This window comes from Chinchilla lanigera, unplaced genomic scaffold, assembly GCF_000276665.1.
Source record: "Chinchilla lanigera isolate Chin_1 unplaced genomic scaffold, ChiLan1.0 scaffold00024, whole genome shotgun sequence".
Taxonomy (NCBI): domain Eukaryota; kingdom Metazoa; phylum Chordata; class Mammalia; order Rodentia; family Chinchillidae; genus Chinchilla; species Chinchilla lanigera.
Genome location: NW_004955425.1, coordinates 27,168,969 through 27,185,682, shown reverse-complemented (window position 1 = coordinate 27,185,682; position 16,714 = coordinate 27,168,969). Strand labels below are relative to the sequence as shown.

General features: G+C 40.6%; 1 long non-coding RNA gene across 1 annotated transcript; it reads right to left on the bottom strand.

The window, feature by feature from the left end:
- Positions 1-4,347: 4,347 nt before the first annotated feature.
- On the bottom strand, positions 4,348-14,222 carry LOC106148615. The gene is made up of 4 exons (XR_001234255.1): positions 13,950-14,222; positions 12,624-12,683; positions 11,838-11,973; positions 4,348-4,867 (listed from the first exon to the last, which is right to left on the bottom strand). It is a non-coding gene; the product is annotated as an uncharacterized LOC106148615 (long non-coding RNA).
- Between the last annotated feature and the right edge of the window lie 2,492 nt (positions 14,223-16,714).

Sequence of the window (16,714 nt, the reverse complement as noted above, 5' to 3'; positions counted from 1 at the left end):
GAGATTCCATCTCACCCCAGAAAGAATGGCCATCATCAAGAAATCAACCAACAGGAAAAAAAAAGTGAAGACTCATAGAGATCTGAAACTAAGTATCACTGAGAAATGCAATCTGCAGTTTTGAAAAACAGGCACACTCCTGGGAAGCAGAATGAACCATTAGAAACCATGCGTCTATGTTTCCCTTTCTTTCCAGAGGCTTTTATTCAGCTTAGGGAGCCCAACTGAGTGAGATCTGGAGAACTACAGCAGTCTCTCTTCTCTCCCGTGTAACTTTCATTTGCTTGGTTTATAAGTGTCTTGCTCTTACAGTTGTAATAACAGCTGGCACCTGTCTGATGTTCACCCATACACTCCTCAACTCAAAACCAAGTTATCTGTTACTTTGAAGAATGAAAGGAGTTTGTGGCTTTTTTCCCCCAAAGAGATCCATGAACCTAAATTTAAAACAGAAATGGAAAAGCACTAGCAAAAACTGCCAGCACTTTATATTATTTTGAAATTGGTTGGCACAGATGAGAAGACTAAGGAAAATAAAAATTTCAGAGCAAAAGAAATCAAAGCAGAGGAACTCAAATTCTTTGGAATTAAAAAGAGAATGGGTTCAGTATGAAATCTCAAACTCAAACTTGCTTTACTCAGTGACCCCAGCCAAAAGGGGGCACTTTGCACGTGCCAGTCAAAAGAAAGATATTAATAAAGTGCCTTGTGTCCAGTAAACCAATGAAACTGCCCACCTGGAAGGTGGCACATTCCCACATTGAGCCTGAGGTTTCTGAGAATCTTCCTCACCTCCATGTAAAAGGGTTTCAATTGCCTCAGGCTCCCTTAACAAAATACTATAGACTCCTGGCTTTAACTACAAGTATTTCCTTCTCACAGTTCTGCAGTCTAGAAGTCCAAATTCAAGGTATGGACAGATGTGGTTCCTGAATGAGAACTCTTCCTGCCTCACACAGAGCCACCTTTTTCTGTGTACTCCTGTGACAGGCAGATCCCAGCTCTAATCTCTTTTGCTTCTTTTAAAGACCCTAATCCCATCTCAGGCCCCACCCTCATGACCTCATCTAAACCTAATTACCTCCCAAATGCCTAACTGGCAAGGCCCAGATTAAGGCCCTGTAAAAGGTCTACGTCTCCTTTGAAGCTTTCTCTGTTCTTCTGCATGACCTCTTATTCCTCTCTAAATATCTTTAGAGCACATACTTTGCCATCCTTGTTTAGTTGCTTACACAGCTTAAGCTTCTATTTTTGATTAGAATATACTTCATGGTACCCCATGTAGAACCACTGCATCCATACCAGTGAGTCGTAGTCTGTTTTGGTGTTGCAACAGAATAACCAAGACTGAGTATAAAGAACACGAATCTCTTTCCTCTCTGTTCTGGAGGCTGGGAAGTCCAAGATCAAGGGACGGGCATCTGGTGAGAGCCTTCTCGCTGCATTGTCCTATGAGAGAAGTCTCATGGATGAGAGAGTGGGGAAACAGAGTCAAACATGTCCTTTTTGAATGAAGCACTACCTTGGTCATGAACCCAATCCTGATGGCCATCAGTCCATGAGTGAGGCCGAGAGCTCCCATGAGGTAAACACCTCCCAACGCTGTTGCAGTAGGGATTTGGTTTCCAGCACTTGCTTTGGAGGGGCACATTCCAACCACAGCACAGGGACAATGGGTGAAGATGGTGATGAGGCAGCTAATACTGAGTTCGCCTGCATCAGGCTTTGCATCCTTTCTGTTGGGTAACCCTCACAATAAACTTCTGATGTCATGCTATTCCTCCCCACTTTACACATGAATACGCTCAGGGTGGCAAAATACCCTACGAGTCAGGTTAATTAATGGCAGGGCTGGATTCAAACTTTGGTCTTTTACTACCAAACCTGTGATCTTAACCAGGCCACTGTCATAACCAGGCCATCTTTTCACACATGGTGTCCCCTAAGTCTGTGTGTGGGGTGATGAGGTAAAGTTTATTTCAGTGCATCTGGGATCAAGGTTCTCTTAGTGGAAACCCTGACATTTTGAGATCAGCACTTTTCTTACTAAGCAGAATTATATTTCTAGTCTCTTCAATGTATAAATTCTTGACTTCTTTCTTTTAAACCCAGCTCTCTTTCTGTATCTTCTCACTAGGCTGTATTTGTGTCTCCCTCGGGCCTATGTCCCTCCAGTTGCCGTGATGACAGTGGCTGACAGCTTTAATTTTTATGTATCTAGCTTCTGCATCTATCAGAGACTAGACTGGGAAAAATCTACTTCTTTCATTTTTTGCTTTAAAAAGCCTAAGATGGAGCAGATATAGGGAAAAAAATCAGACTTACAGAGAACTGAGTTTCCCAGCATTCATTCCTCTGTAGGTAAGTGAAATCGGGGGAGGAAGTCAGGCTGTACCAAGAGCTCTGGAGGAGTGAAGGAACTCCTTTAAAACACCAAGGGAGCCAGGACGTGACCTCCCACCATGACGATGATGAGGTAAGGAAGGAGCCATTCCTCAACCAAGCAAAAAGAACAGCGGGGCTCTTGACTAACCCATTCCTCTCCTGCTTGCACAATGGAACCATACTTCTGGTGCTTTTATTCTAAGTAAATGTGCTGCCAAACTGAGGGACAAATGTAGTCAAGTACCTTGAGTAGAGCACATGAAAAGCACTTTCCCTCTTTTTCTTTCTTTGTAATTGACATACAGTAATTGTACATATGTATGGGGCAGGGAGTAATAAATATGTGTGTACAATGTTTGATGATCAAATCTGGTACACAGTATTCCATCTCTTTAAATGTTTACCATTTCTCTTTGCTGGGAACCTACAAACTCCACTCCACTAGTTCTTTATAAAATATACAATAAATCTTTGTGAACTGTAGACATGTAATTGTGCTGTAGAGCATCAGAAAAGCTCTTTTCTGACATGACATTGCCTCACTCTGTGGCCAGAAAGTATTTCTTCTCAAATAAAGCGGCTGATGAATTCTCAAAGCATGATGGACCCATGTGGTTTAGATAAGCCATTTGTCTGGGGTTCCAGATGAAAAAGAGAATCTAGCCTCCACCATTCCTCAAACGCCAGGTGCCTGAAAAGAAGAGAAGGACCTTGCCCAGTGAATTCCCCAGGCTTCACATTCCAGGAGTGTCCAATTAAATGAGTCCAAGCAGTTGCTTCTGAAATCATAAATTCCGAAAGACAATGAAAGTTGCAATCACAAGGGGTAACAGAAGCCAAACACATTAGGAACATGTTTCTTGAGCAAATAGCGTAATCCCGGACACGCGGGAACACATGGTTTGCCTCAAGCATGTTTCATTTTGTCATCGCACTGAGTGTGCAGTATTTCTCTTTGGGTGCAAGAGTGATTGATTTCCTTAGGAGAATTGTTTGTAAGAACATGAAAGTTGCCAAAGCAAACACGTTGGAGGGAAGTGTAGAGAAGGGAGTCAGAATATTTGGAGTAGATCTGGCCTTGGGAAGTTCACACAGAGGTGAGACAGTGAGATGTAGAACAAATAAAAACATTCTGCACACTTCATCTACATAAATTATGTTCAGAAATTCACTCTTTGTAGACATTAGCTGAGCAGTACAAGTCTCCCGAGTGTGCCGCTAGAATGTGGGCACAAAGCCAGTTTTTAAGTGATTGATTTGTAACGTTTCCTCCACATAAATTAATCTACTACTATTTAGACCATCATGATTTTAATCCATAAAAGTCATGTAGCCATAAAAAGCCAATAATCTATTTGTTTTTTATGATAGAATTCTATTCCTACCTTGTATTAATAGATTTCTCTCAAAACATGTTGGCTAAACATGGAAAACATAAGCATTATTTCCTTGTTTTTTTCTCTACTATTAAAAACTCTAATATTTGTTATTGTGTGAATTTGAAATGCTCTTAGTCACTTACTTTAACTGTGCACTATTATGTTACAAATGAGCACTTTTGCTGGGTGTGGGGATGCACGCCTACTCTAATCCTAGCACTTATGAGGCTGATGGAGGAGGACAGCTGCAAGTTTGAGGCCAACCTAGTCTATAGAGCGGGTTCAAAGCCAGTCTGTACTGTATAGAGACCCTGTCTCAAAAAAACAAACAAACAAAGCATTTTTAAGGTCTTAACTGCCTAGGTATTACCTTCTAAGAGATGGAAATTTGTTATATTGTTTACAGACTAACAAACAGAATTTTTTTATTCCATTAGGATTTTGTTTTTCATATAGTATTCTAATGACATCAGAGAATTTGTTACAAGATCTCCGAATAAACATTCCCATTTAAAGATGATACTCCAGGGACTGGGGATTTAGCTCAGCAGCAAAGAGCCTGCCTGGCAAGTGCAAGGTCGTGAGTTCGGTTCCCGGTACTGGAGAAAAACCAAAACAAAAAAAAAATAAAAAAATAAAGATGATACTCCAAGTACAAAATAAGTACAATTTACAACAAAGACAGGAACTAACTTTCTAATGGCCAGCACAGCTCCATTATAAGAAAATTCTCACCATTCACACTAAGTCCCAGTCTCTCAGTCTCCCCATTACTGTCCTATTGCCCACTAGTACCTAATGGAAGGTTGATCCCTTCTATTAGTTCTCTCTTGCTGCACAACAAATGACCGCAATTTTTTATTATCTCATGGTTTCTATAGATCAGAAGTCTGGGTACAATTTAGTTGCCCTACCTAGAGCTGGGTCTCTCATGTGGCTCTTGAGCTTGACCAGGAAGAATAAACTTCCCAGCTCATTCACGTGTTTGTTGGCAGAATTCTTTTCTCCTTTGGTTGATGGACTCAGGCTCAAGTCTTCCAGGGCTGTTGGCTGGAGGCCTTTGTCCAGAGCACCTTACAGCAAGTCAGCTGTCTGCATCAGTGCTAGCAAGCGAGCGGAGAGAGTGTGAACAAGATGGAAGGCAAAGTCTTACACCCTGGTCATGTGTTGACACCCCATCACTCTTGCATTCTCTGATGGGAGCAGTTCACTAGTACAGCTCGCACTCAAGAGGAAGAGATTACACCAGATATGAATACCAGAAAGTGTGCATCATTGGGAACTCTGTAGAGGCTGCCTACCACATCACTAATGACTGTTCAGGGTGGTTATAGTCAGGGTTTGCAAGGCAATAGGCTTAATACAGGGCACATAATTTATAGGATTATTTTACAATATTCACACAGAAAGTCAAATGCAGAAGAGTACAAGAGATCTCGCTAGAAATCAGAAGAATCCAGCCAAGGGCCTGGATCCCACAGCAATGTCCCCACTATGAGTCCAGCAAAAGGCCCAGAGCCCATGGCACTGTGCCCAGTGAGTCTGTACCAGAAGGCCGAGGAGTCTGCGATGGAAGACTGAAGGTCTGTGCTGGGAAGCCTAGGGCTCAGCGCTGAAGGCTACAGAGTCTGTGCCAGAAAGCCAAGACATGATGCTCAGGTGAAGGTGAAGACCGGAGCTCCTCCGAAGAGAACAGCAGCCAAAGCTCAGCAGCCTCTGCTCTAGCGAGGGTAGGAGTCAAGCGAGCAGGAGGTAAGATGCTATTCGGAGTCTCTGGCTGCCCCAGTAGGTGAACCAAAGCAGAGGCCTGCAGCATTCTGGAGTAAGGCCCTCCCAAGGAAAACCAGCGGCATGCAATCCTCTCTTCCTGTTCTCTTTTTATGCCATTCCAGCAACAATCCTCAGGTGGATCTGCCAAGACCAGAACCAGGCTGACTCAACTCAGCTCCATGTTCCCACCCATGCTGACCATTAGTTAGTCCACCATATGGTGTATTTCCCTTGCATCTGAGACCCAGGTTCTGCCCTAGGACCATGCCTCTCCAGGTGATTTCTTACAGTGATACCAGCAGCATCAAGTCAGGAACTTGTTAGAACTGTACATTCTCAGGCCCACTTCAGAGCGATTGAATCAGAAAGTCGGAGAATGGGGCCTAGTGCTCTAAATTTTAATTAGCCTGCCAGGTGATTCTGAGCATGCTAAAGTTTGAAAAGTATTGTTTTTAAAACAAAGGGAGCAGAGCTGGACAGGCCTCCCAACTTCCCTCTCACAAAGCCAGGATCTATCATGGGAAGGCCTACCCACATCTTCAGCAAACTCATGGCTGTTAAAGATTTGATGATCATGACCTGCAGGGAAAACCAGGAGACACCTTACAACAATGCTTCATGTGGTAAATCTAGAAGAAACTGTTTGTTTGTTGAGCTTTACCTTGGATTTCAGTGGATATTAAGCCCATCTAAGCCCATAGGCTGATACTCCAAAGGTTTTGAAGCCAAGAAGAACTAGATTACTTGAACCAATCTTCAGAACAGTTAATCAGCAGAAAAAGAGATCATCCAGAGTTCAAGCATTAGGTTTGTTCATATGCCTCAATTTTTATTAAGAATTCTTCTCAAGGGTTCTTCTTAAACTCTGTACTCACTCTCAAAAAAGAAAACAAGTTGTGATGGCTTATAGGTACAGCCCTAAGGTGTATGGTGGCTGAGAACAGCTAGTTCTGTGCACTTGACCTTTCTGGTAGGAATTTGGACTATGAAGCCAGTTAGCATCATTGGCATGGAATGCTGTGGAAAAATCTCCACTCTGTCCCAGTTGTGTCCCTTCTGGTCTCTCTTCACCATTCTCTCAAACTCATCATCTTTGAGAGGCTCCTATGGTATTCTAGCAAATACAAACTTTGGGGTGAAGGATTCAGGTTCACTTGTAAGCTCTGGTACTTAGTACCTGCGTAGCCTGAAGCAAGTTATTTAACCTCTCTGAGCCTCTGTTTCCTAATTTTCAACCAGGAAAATACCTGTCTCCTAGGATTGAAGTATAAATTAAAAGTGATGTGATGCAGAAGCTCTTGATATGTAACAGCTGCTAAAAAAAAGTTATCCCACCTTCCCTTCCTTTTGTACTCCCTCTATGCTTACTGTAACAACTTGCACATCTTAGATCTTCCATAAATTATAGGTCTTCGCAAGTCCAGAGCTGTTCTGGACTTTATTAGTCAGACTGGCTGGGCTTTATTAGGAGGCAGGTAGTGGTGCTTACAATGGGGCCCATAGACGTTCTAGTCCATGATTCATGCAGAGGGCACAGGTTCTCCCTGCCTCCTTCTTAGTATCTCACTGGGGAGATTCTCCTAAAAATCACTCTTATTGCTCATATGATTTGTTAACTATTAATCTGAACAGGTAATTCAACAATCCTATGTTACTATTCCCCTGTTCCCTGTATCAAAAGAATAATGTATCTAATGATACTTCAATGCAGTAATGTCTAAGACCTCAACTTCCCCCTGAGTCACAGGTGGTGAATACAGGAGATACATTCCACTATTGTAATTTAACACTTCTTCCCCACATTTCTGTAGCTACAACTAACAGAGAATTTACTCATTATAAATAAATACACATAAATTTTAAAGAGTATGGCTCTACTCTGGTCACTGTGGGATCAGATGCTGAAAAAAGGCCTACAGTGACAGGTCTTCCAACCCTTTTATCAACTGACTGCATGTTAATTGCTTCAATCAAAAATGCATGCCAAAGTCAACAGTTCAGATGAAAATATAGCAAATCCTATACTTCAGCTTTATAATATACTTAGTTATTTAAAAGGATGTGATAGTACCAATTCCTTGCCCTTATAGGCACAATTATGCATCATTTAACAATAGAATGACATTTTGAGAGCTGTGTCATTAGGCAACTCCATCAATGTGCAAACATCAGTGTGTATTTATACCAACTAAGATGTGCACAATGTCACTATGCAATTTAATCTTATGGGACCACTGTCATTACATTCATAATGTCATTAACAATACATGGCTATACAGAGAACTTTAAAATACTGTGTAATAACATCCCAAAGTCTTATATGAAATGGTTGTTTTTAAATTATTGATTGGTGTGTATGTATAATTATAATTTTTGTTCAGGTAATATATTTAGGTTAAGTAAATAAATATAAGTATGAAGAAGTTATGCTCCATTTGACTGGAAAGACCTTTTAAAAATCTTGTACCTAAAAATTACAACCTGAGGTCTTCTCTCATTTCAGCTGTATGGAGGTAACAGACACATCTATAGTACTCTATGAGTTTTTGTCAGATATATCAATAGTCATCCAGCATATCAAATGTCATTCATACCAAAGGAAATATTAATTCCTACAACTAATTTTTCTAGTTAGACAGTGTAGAACCACCTACGATGTCTAGAGCTGTTTACTTTTACCGTTTGGCATTGGACAAATAGACAGAGCCAATTAACTCCAAATATACTTACATTGTTCACCTAGTAGATGAGTCAATTTTATTTACTAGTCAGAAACTATTTGTTGAATATGTACATAGCACTGTGAAAATACAAAGAGTTACATGGTATGGACTTACTTTTAAGTAATTTAAAATATAGTGAATGCTCATATAGAATTCATGCCTAGTAAGTGGTACACATAATAATTAGGGGGGGCAAATCTTTCATTAGGCACATGAGAATAATGGAACTTAGGCTCTGGAATCAGACTACCTAAGTTTGAATCCTATCCTATCCAGTTACAGATATACAATAATCACAAGTTTCTTACCTTCTCCTTCTTCAGTTTTTCCTTCTCCATTCCAAAAGCTGCATATCCAACAGGACTTAGAAGTTAATGGGAGTGTGCTAGGAGGGCTAAACATACGTGAACAGCTAACCACACGCTCAACTAGGGAAATATATCTATACACAAGACAGCTGGGAAATTTGTACTACTGATTTCTATTGGCTTGTTGAAAGGAACAGTTAATGCTTAATTGTTTTATTGATCTTGCATGCCTATGTCTGGTGATCTGAGCAACTACTTTGAAGATAACAATATGTAATATAAAAACTATTGTTAATTTCCAACCACCTTGTTTTGAAATTCTGTATCACTTTTATTGTTTTTTTGTTGTTTTGTTTTTAACTTTGTGCTTTTTTTTTTGTTGTTATTGTTTTTTTCCTCTTTAAAATAAAATTTAAAAAAAACTAGAGGATTTCCAGCCCCCATTCACACCTTTTACATACGAAGTGCTTGTAGGGACGGCCATCGAGGCCCCAGACAGTGCTCAGGCTGGGAGTGTCCACTCATGACGTTATGCCCACTTGATTAGTCAGTGTGATGAGATTTTGGTGCTCACTGCTCTGTGTGCTGGAAGCACCCTACTCTCTCATGCTTCTTTTACCCATTCTGTTTATGAAAGGGAAAAACTGCACCAGGGAACTTGTTCTTTTAAAACACTTTGTTCTTTTGAAACTGCCTAGCTCTGTTATCTGCTCTGTGGCTCTGTAATTACTTTTTGTTTGTTTGTTTGTTTTTTCCAGTACCGGGAATCGAACTCACTACCTTGTGCTTGCCAGGCAGGCACTGTGCTGCTGAGCTAAATCCCAAGCCCCTGTAATTACTTTCTTGATCCTTGTAACCATTTGAGCATAACTGAACATGCAGGATGTCTGACTGTACCAAGCTTTATATTCATGTCTTGTAACTGATGGTCATTAATCTAGCCTTATAACTGACGATCTCACCTTGTAGCTAATCAGAAGAACTGCCAGGCTGTTCTGTCTCACCTTTGTACCTCCTGCTTATGCATCATATAAAAGCCTTAGACTATCAGAGATTGGAGCCTGATGTTTTGGGAATGATCCCAATCAGTGCCTGTTGACATAAAATAAATCTGCCTCCAGATCCTGAGGGTCATTTTGGTGTTTGTGTTTGCCATAGCACTTACATGCAGAATTTCTGTTCCTTCTCAAACATTATATCCTCTGCAAAGGCTTCCCTGTCCCTCCCATTTCTTTCTTTCTCTGTGATCTAGCCAGTTCATACTTCTATTAAAGCACATCATAGACACTTTAACTAGCATACTGTCTCCTCTTCTCCAGTGTTTTATTTTTCTTTGTATCCACAGCACCTCCCACCATGCCTGGCACATAGTAGATGATCACTAAATACAAGATGAATAAATGAATAGATAATGAAATGTAGGGCTTTGGTTTTCCTTGACTATTTGTTTTAGTTACAATATAAGTATTTCAATGTGATCTTTTTTTTTGGTTTTTCTCCAGTACCAGGAACCGAACTCACGACCTTGCGCTTGCCAGGCAGGCGCTTTTGCCACTGAGCTAAATCCCCAGCCCCTCAATGTGATCTTTATTTGTATTGTTTTCAATCTTTATGATACATAGACCCAAGAATCTGGTAATATATTCTTTAATTTTGACACTTCTTATAATATTTCAAAGAAGTGAGCTTAGTTTGTTGCTAACTTTTCATGTATTTTATTAATTTTTAAAATGAAAATTTTCACATTCTTTCCAAAAGTTTCTTTAAAGGTATTACAGAGCGAAGTAATGTATCTTGTTTGTTTATTTGGTTGGTTTTTGAGACACTCTCACTATATATTTCAGGCTGATCCTAAACTCACTATGTAGCCCAAGCTGGCCTTGAACTCACAGCAACCCTCCTGCTGCAACCCCCCAACCCACCGGGTGCTGGGATTACAGGTGTGTGCTACCACACCCAGCCAAAGTAATGCATTTTATGTTACTTTATTTTTAAATAAGCCATTTTCAAGCAAATCAAGAACTGAACAAAAAGCTTTAAACTAGTTACTAGAGATTTTTATATTTAAAAAATATTTTTACATGATGCCCATGATCTATTCTGCTCAAGTTTCTTAGACTCAGTGTGGGCCCTTCTGATCTCTTTAAAAGACATGGGCGTCCATCTTTGGGAGCAGGTAGATGAATTGGGTAGAAGAGGCCAGTCTCTTTCCCCACATATGCCTCCAAAAATAACAGGATACAAGTGTGCAAAAGTGGTAAGCCACTAATAATACTTAGAACTCCACAATTCCTAGTGGAAGTAAAATAATAAAACATTCAAGGAAAAGAACAAGTACCATGGTTAAAACACTGGCATCAGGGCTTAAATTTGGTTGACAGCTTTCACAGTTTGGTCTGCTTCTAGAAGCAATTTCAATGGCTTTTATTTATTTATTTATTTTTTCCGGTACCAGGAATTGAACACACGACCTTGCGCTTGCCAGGCAGGCGCTGTGCCCTTGAGCTAAATCCCCAGCCTTTCAATGGCTTTTATATCATGGTCCACTTATAGACAGGCAGGACAGTTCTCAGGGGTGGGATCTGCATAAAAACTATGCTGTAATTGTGCACCTGTTGAGCACGAAGGCTGAGCACACACGCTGTCATTAGAGGTTTTTAGCTATTTAAGAAGTGGTGGTATTTGCTGATCCACCCCTTAGTACAGAGATTAAAGGAATTACAAGCATGATCACAGTTAACAAAACTTTCGCTTGCAATATTTCAAATTTATAAACCAGGTAAGGTATGTATACCACTCCATCTTAGAAAAAAGATTAATAAATCTTACCTCTACACACTTGATATATTGATTAACATATTTTCAAAACAGGTTATGCATATTTTCAAAAACCATTTTAAGCCAGGCATAGTGGTGGATGCCTGTATTTCCAGCACTCAGGAGGCTGAGGCAGGAGGATTACCACAAGTTTCAGGCCAGCCTGGACTACTCAGGGAGTACTATGTAGTAAGACTTTGTCTCAAACAAAATGTTTTAAAGGCAAATTTTTAAAAAACTTATGCACACCAGAACTTATGCACACCAATGAATGTTTCCCTATAGGCAATCAGCCCTATAAGCACACCAATACTTATGATGTTGCTGTTCCTGAGAGCATTTTGGGAACTCTTTTTGTAACCAGTTAACAAGTCACACCCAATGAAAAATCTTCCAGGACACTTTGGTTTTGCCAGAAAAATGTTTTACCTGACTGGGTCATCTTTTTTACTTACCATATTTGACTCTCAGCAATATTTGGCCATTTGCAAAATTAAATCGATACTCAAAGAATTAATTCTTTCAGGGGCTGGGGATTTAGCTCAGTCGCACAGCGCCTGCCTGGCAAGTGCAAGGTCGTGAGTTCGATTCCTGGTACCGGAAAAAAAAAAAAAAAAAAAAAAAAAAAACAAGAATTAATTCTTTCAAATAAATAGACAATATTTTTTATATTCCAAAAATTTTTCAGTATGGGGTCTATCAATAAAAAATGCAGCTGACAATTATTAGTGTTTTAAACATTGCTTACAAAATACCTGTCAGAAGGACGGGCCTCAATTAATTTCTCTGTTTTGCTTTGTGGTTCTATGGACCAGAATCAGAGCCTCTCATGCCGGGCAAGTGCTCTACCACTGAACTATGGCCCTAACAACTTCCCTTATTAAGTATAAAAAAATCAAGCAATGAAAGCTCTTGTCACCAGTATAAAGTTTTATTGATGAGACACTGACTGAAGGATCCTTTACTTTTTCTAATTTTTTATCTTGAAATAATTATAGGCTCACAGGAAGTTTAAAAAATAATAAGAGTTTCATAAACCCTCCATCCTATTTTCTTCAGTAGTGATATATAACTGCAGAACAACATCAGAACCAGGAAAGTGACGTTTGTGTAACACTATTAAGTACAGTATTGCTCTTTCTCGGTTTTTACATCATTCCTGTGTAATAGTCCACTTTGTGATGTAACAATAGAATACTTGAGATTGGGTAATTTATAAAGACCAAAATTTTACTTCTTACAATTCTGTAGGCCACGAAGTCCAAGGTCAATTTGCCAGCATATGGTGAGGTCTTCTTGCACTGTGATTGGGCAGAAAGTAGAAAGGCTAAAAGAGGCAAATCTGTGGTCTCCTGTGGCAAAATATCAGAAAAGGGCTAACCCATGCCCACACGGAGTGGGTTACCCTTTTTACAGTGGCATTAGTCCATTCACGAGGGCCCTGCCATAAGACCCTACTCCCAGTGTTGTGGCACTGAGGATACATTTTCCAATACATGCATTTGAAGGGACATGTTCAAACCATAGGTTGAGAGTTGTGAATATGTGTGTGCAGCTCTATGCAGCTGTATCTCACAAGAACCAGGGTTCAAAACTCTTCCATCATTACAAAGGACTTCCCTTTGTACGCATCTGCCTCTCCTCTTCCCTGTCCCCAGCAACAACCAACCTGCTTTGTAGTTTTATCATTTCAAGAATGCCATGTAAATGAAATCATGCAGTAGTAATATTATAAGTTGACTTGACATTTTTCACTAAGCCTAATGGCACTGAGATTCAGTTTGCTTACATGCATCCCTAGTTTATTCCTTTTCATTGCTTAGTGTCCTTTGTATGATATCCCAAAATTTCACGCATTGAAAGACATGTTCACTTCTTTTTTTTGCCTCCCTCCCTTCCCTTCTTCCTTCTGTTCTTTTGCTATGGTGAATAACCTGCTGTGGACATTTCAGTTCAGGTTGTTTTGTAAACATAAATTTTCATTTCTCTTGGATAAACACCATATAGAATAAAATTGCTGGGCTATACAATAAGTATCTATTTAGTTTTATAAGTAATTTTAAAAATTGTTTTCCAGACTTACTTTCCATTGTCATCAATAATGTATTAGAGATCAGGTTTTTTTTGCATTCTTGCCAGTATTTGGTGTTATTGCTATTTTTTATTTAACTATTCTAATAGTAAATATTCTTTTAATTGCTTTGGGAAATATCTAATTCAATTTGCTGGCACTATGATAGTTCAGTAAGTATGACTTTTATCTTCACACTATCTTCCTTAGTACAAAGTCCAAGACTTATTTTATATTACACTCAATTTTTTAGATTTAACATTGTACTTATTTATTTGGTGTTTTTTAAGACAGGTTCTCACTGTAATTCAAGCTGGGTATGAACTTATTATGTACCCAGGCTGGCCTCAAACTCATAGTGATCCTCCTGCCTCAGCCTCCCAATTGCTGGGATTACAGGTATATGCCACCATACCCAATTTAGATTTAAGATTATAAAATGATCTACTCCCAACTTCTGTTTACCAATATCATATATAAGTAACCAAAAACTTACTTCAGGCTCTTCTATCTGGACTCATAATTTCTTCCATGGTATAAATACATCTGTCCCTAAAAGCACCGCACTTGGGAGGAAGGAAGGTCCTACGGGCTGCATTCTCTTTTCTCTTGAGGGAGAGAAGGTACAAGATGGGCTGCACTGGTGGCCTCCTGCTGGTCGTCCATGGCATGAATGCATGAGACATTGCTGGGGATGCTGGGACTGACTAGGATGATCATAATTCTGCAGGTTTGCTGTACTTTTGTCTGAAGCTAACCGAGCTGCATGGGGACCTACAAACAGGATAAAGTACAGACAGCTATTTTACTTGCAAAATGAACACTTTACTTTCAGACACAATCAAAGCACACTTGACAGGCTGCTGCATGAAGTGCTTGCACGGCTGAGGTAGAACAAACTGGATGCAATTTACTTTCCCCCTCGAGCTCATGCCATTCTTTGTGAAGAGGCCCAAAGTACTCACTACTAGTCTTAGGGTATGAAATGACAAGTAGGAAATAGACTCCAATTACAAAGGCGGCTCAGGGTTTCCAAGCTCCTTACACTTACCCACAATTGCATCTTGGAAATGATGTAGCTCACAGTTACTGTGGGTAAACTCTTTCCTTTTATTTACTTCTAATCATGAAATTGCCTTTCTGGTTAACAAAATGTTGGAGACTTTTAGGGAAATTAAAGTTTTCCAGTGTTTGCTTCTCCTTCTTTACCCATACTGTAAGTGATTTGCTATTTATATTGATGTATGAAAAGGAATTTGAACAGATGAAACTTCACAAACATACTGATGAGTAAAAGAAGTCAAACAAGACTGCATACTGTATGATTCCACTTATATGACGTTCAAGAACATGTGAAACCGATCTGTGGCGACAGAAATGAGAATGGTGTTTGGAAATGGGGTAATATTTATTGGGAAGTGGCATGCAGGAGTTTTCTGGAGCATTAAAATGTTCTATAACTTGATCTAAATACTGATTACCTAGGTGCATATTCACCAAGTGGTACACTTAGGAGTTGGACACTTTATGTTGTTCTTTAACCAAAATTTAAATTACTGAAATGGAAAAAAAAAAGAAAACAGGAAAAAGCTTGTTGATAAAATTACAGGCAGTATAGAGTTTGGTTTTCCATTTCAGTTTCCAGGAATTTTAAATTTTTGCAAATTGTCATTTTCTCCGGCACCAATGAGAGCCTGTTCTCGCGTCTCTCCCTCCTTTGGCTGCACCCAGTTTCCTAATTCATTAGATTTACGCTCCAATGTCATGCACATCATAACTGTTAAATTAAAATATTATGAGGCAGGGTGTGGAAGCAATAAAACTCTATTAAGCTCAGTTTAGGCCTTGAAAAAACCCATGATTCCTCTCACTCACATGACATTTATCATTCCTTTTTTTTAAAAAAATTTGGATCCAAGGAATTTTGCGTGCTGTGGGTTGACATTTAGTTAACAGCATCTTTTACTGAGGTTCCATCTTCTGAATTAACATGATCAAGAACAGGGACCTGATGATACTTGTTTGCACGTCTGGCTCTTTTCCAAGACAGGGGGAAGGGGAATCAAATCTTCATGGTCATCTTTATCTCAGGGCAAAGCGTGTTTCGAATTTTTGCAGAAATATCAGATACCACCTTCTCACCAACAAAATGAACAAACAGTTCTCCCCATACAAAATCTGTGGTTGTAAAATAGCTACTACTTTTCATTTGCTTTCCTAGAGTGTCTAGAGTCCTTCCTATTAAGCCACAAGAAAGAAAAATACATCTAGTGTAAACCATGGGGAGAGAAGCGGACAGCCTGTTCAAGGAACCGAGTCAGGCTTAAGTTCTAGGGGACAGGCTGAGAAGGAAAAGAGAAGACAGCTGAGCAGCACAGGAAGAATCTGTCTGGGGAGGTAATGAGCATTCAATATACATTTCTTAAAAAGAAAAGGCTGCTACATATTATTTATGCAAGCAAGGAACACACAGCCACTATCGTGGATCCGATGGCATCTGACCACTGTCTTCTCCCCAGATGCTTGGCTTGGGAATTTCATGTTGGGGGAGGGAGCAGAGCTGTAAATACAAAATGTGACAGATGGAGAGGAAAATAGGAGCCGGAATGCAAAGGATGCTTTCGGAGGCCGAGAGAGGGAACTTGGCGCCTTTTTCCACCCCTCTGTCCCCGGTGTGGCAGCCCTCTGTGTTCCAAGGCAGTGGGCCTGGCCTTCCGCGTGGGAGAAGCAAGGGGCTCTGACGGTGGGGGAGCGGCTGGCCCAGGACAGGTGGGGAGGTGAGGGACTTTTGTCTCCGGGCAGGAGCTCCTGAGCTGAAAGGGCCCAAAGCCCGGGCGTGCGGCACCGGGCCTGCCTCGCCACGCCGGGCTCCTCTAATTAGAGGGTGCGGGGTGGCATTCGTTCCCAAACGTTTTAATCGAGCCTCCTTTCAATGCGCAGGGATAAATGTAGCCACTGTTGCTCTGAGCTGAATGGGTCGCAAAGGCCCCGCCGGCCCCCAGCGTGGCCATTCAGGGCTCTTTTCATAACCCCGGAGCAGCTCAGCCCGGGGCCCAGCAACTCCGCCGAGCGCCCCTAATTAGCCTAATTAGAAAGGTGGAATGAGAAAGGGAAAGAAGAGGGCGCTGGCTTAGGAAGATGCTCAAGGCTGCCAATCTTGGCTGATTTGGGGCTTATTCTCCCCAGGAAGAAAAGGCCGCGGAGGAGGAGGCTGGAGCTGCGCCCGCCGCCCGCGCCCAGCCTGGGCTCCGGCCCGGTCCG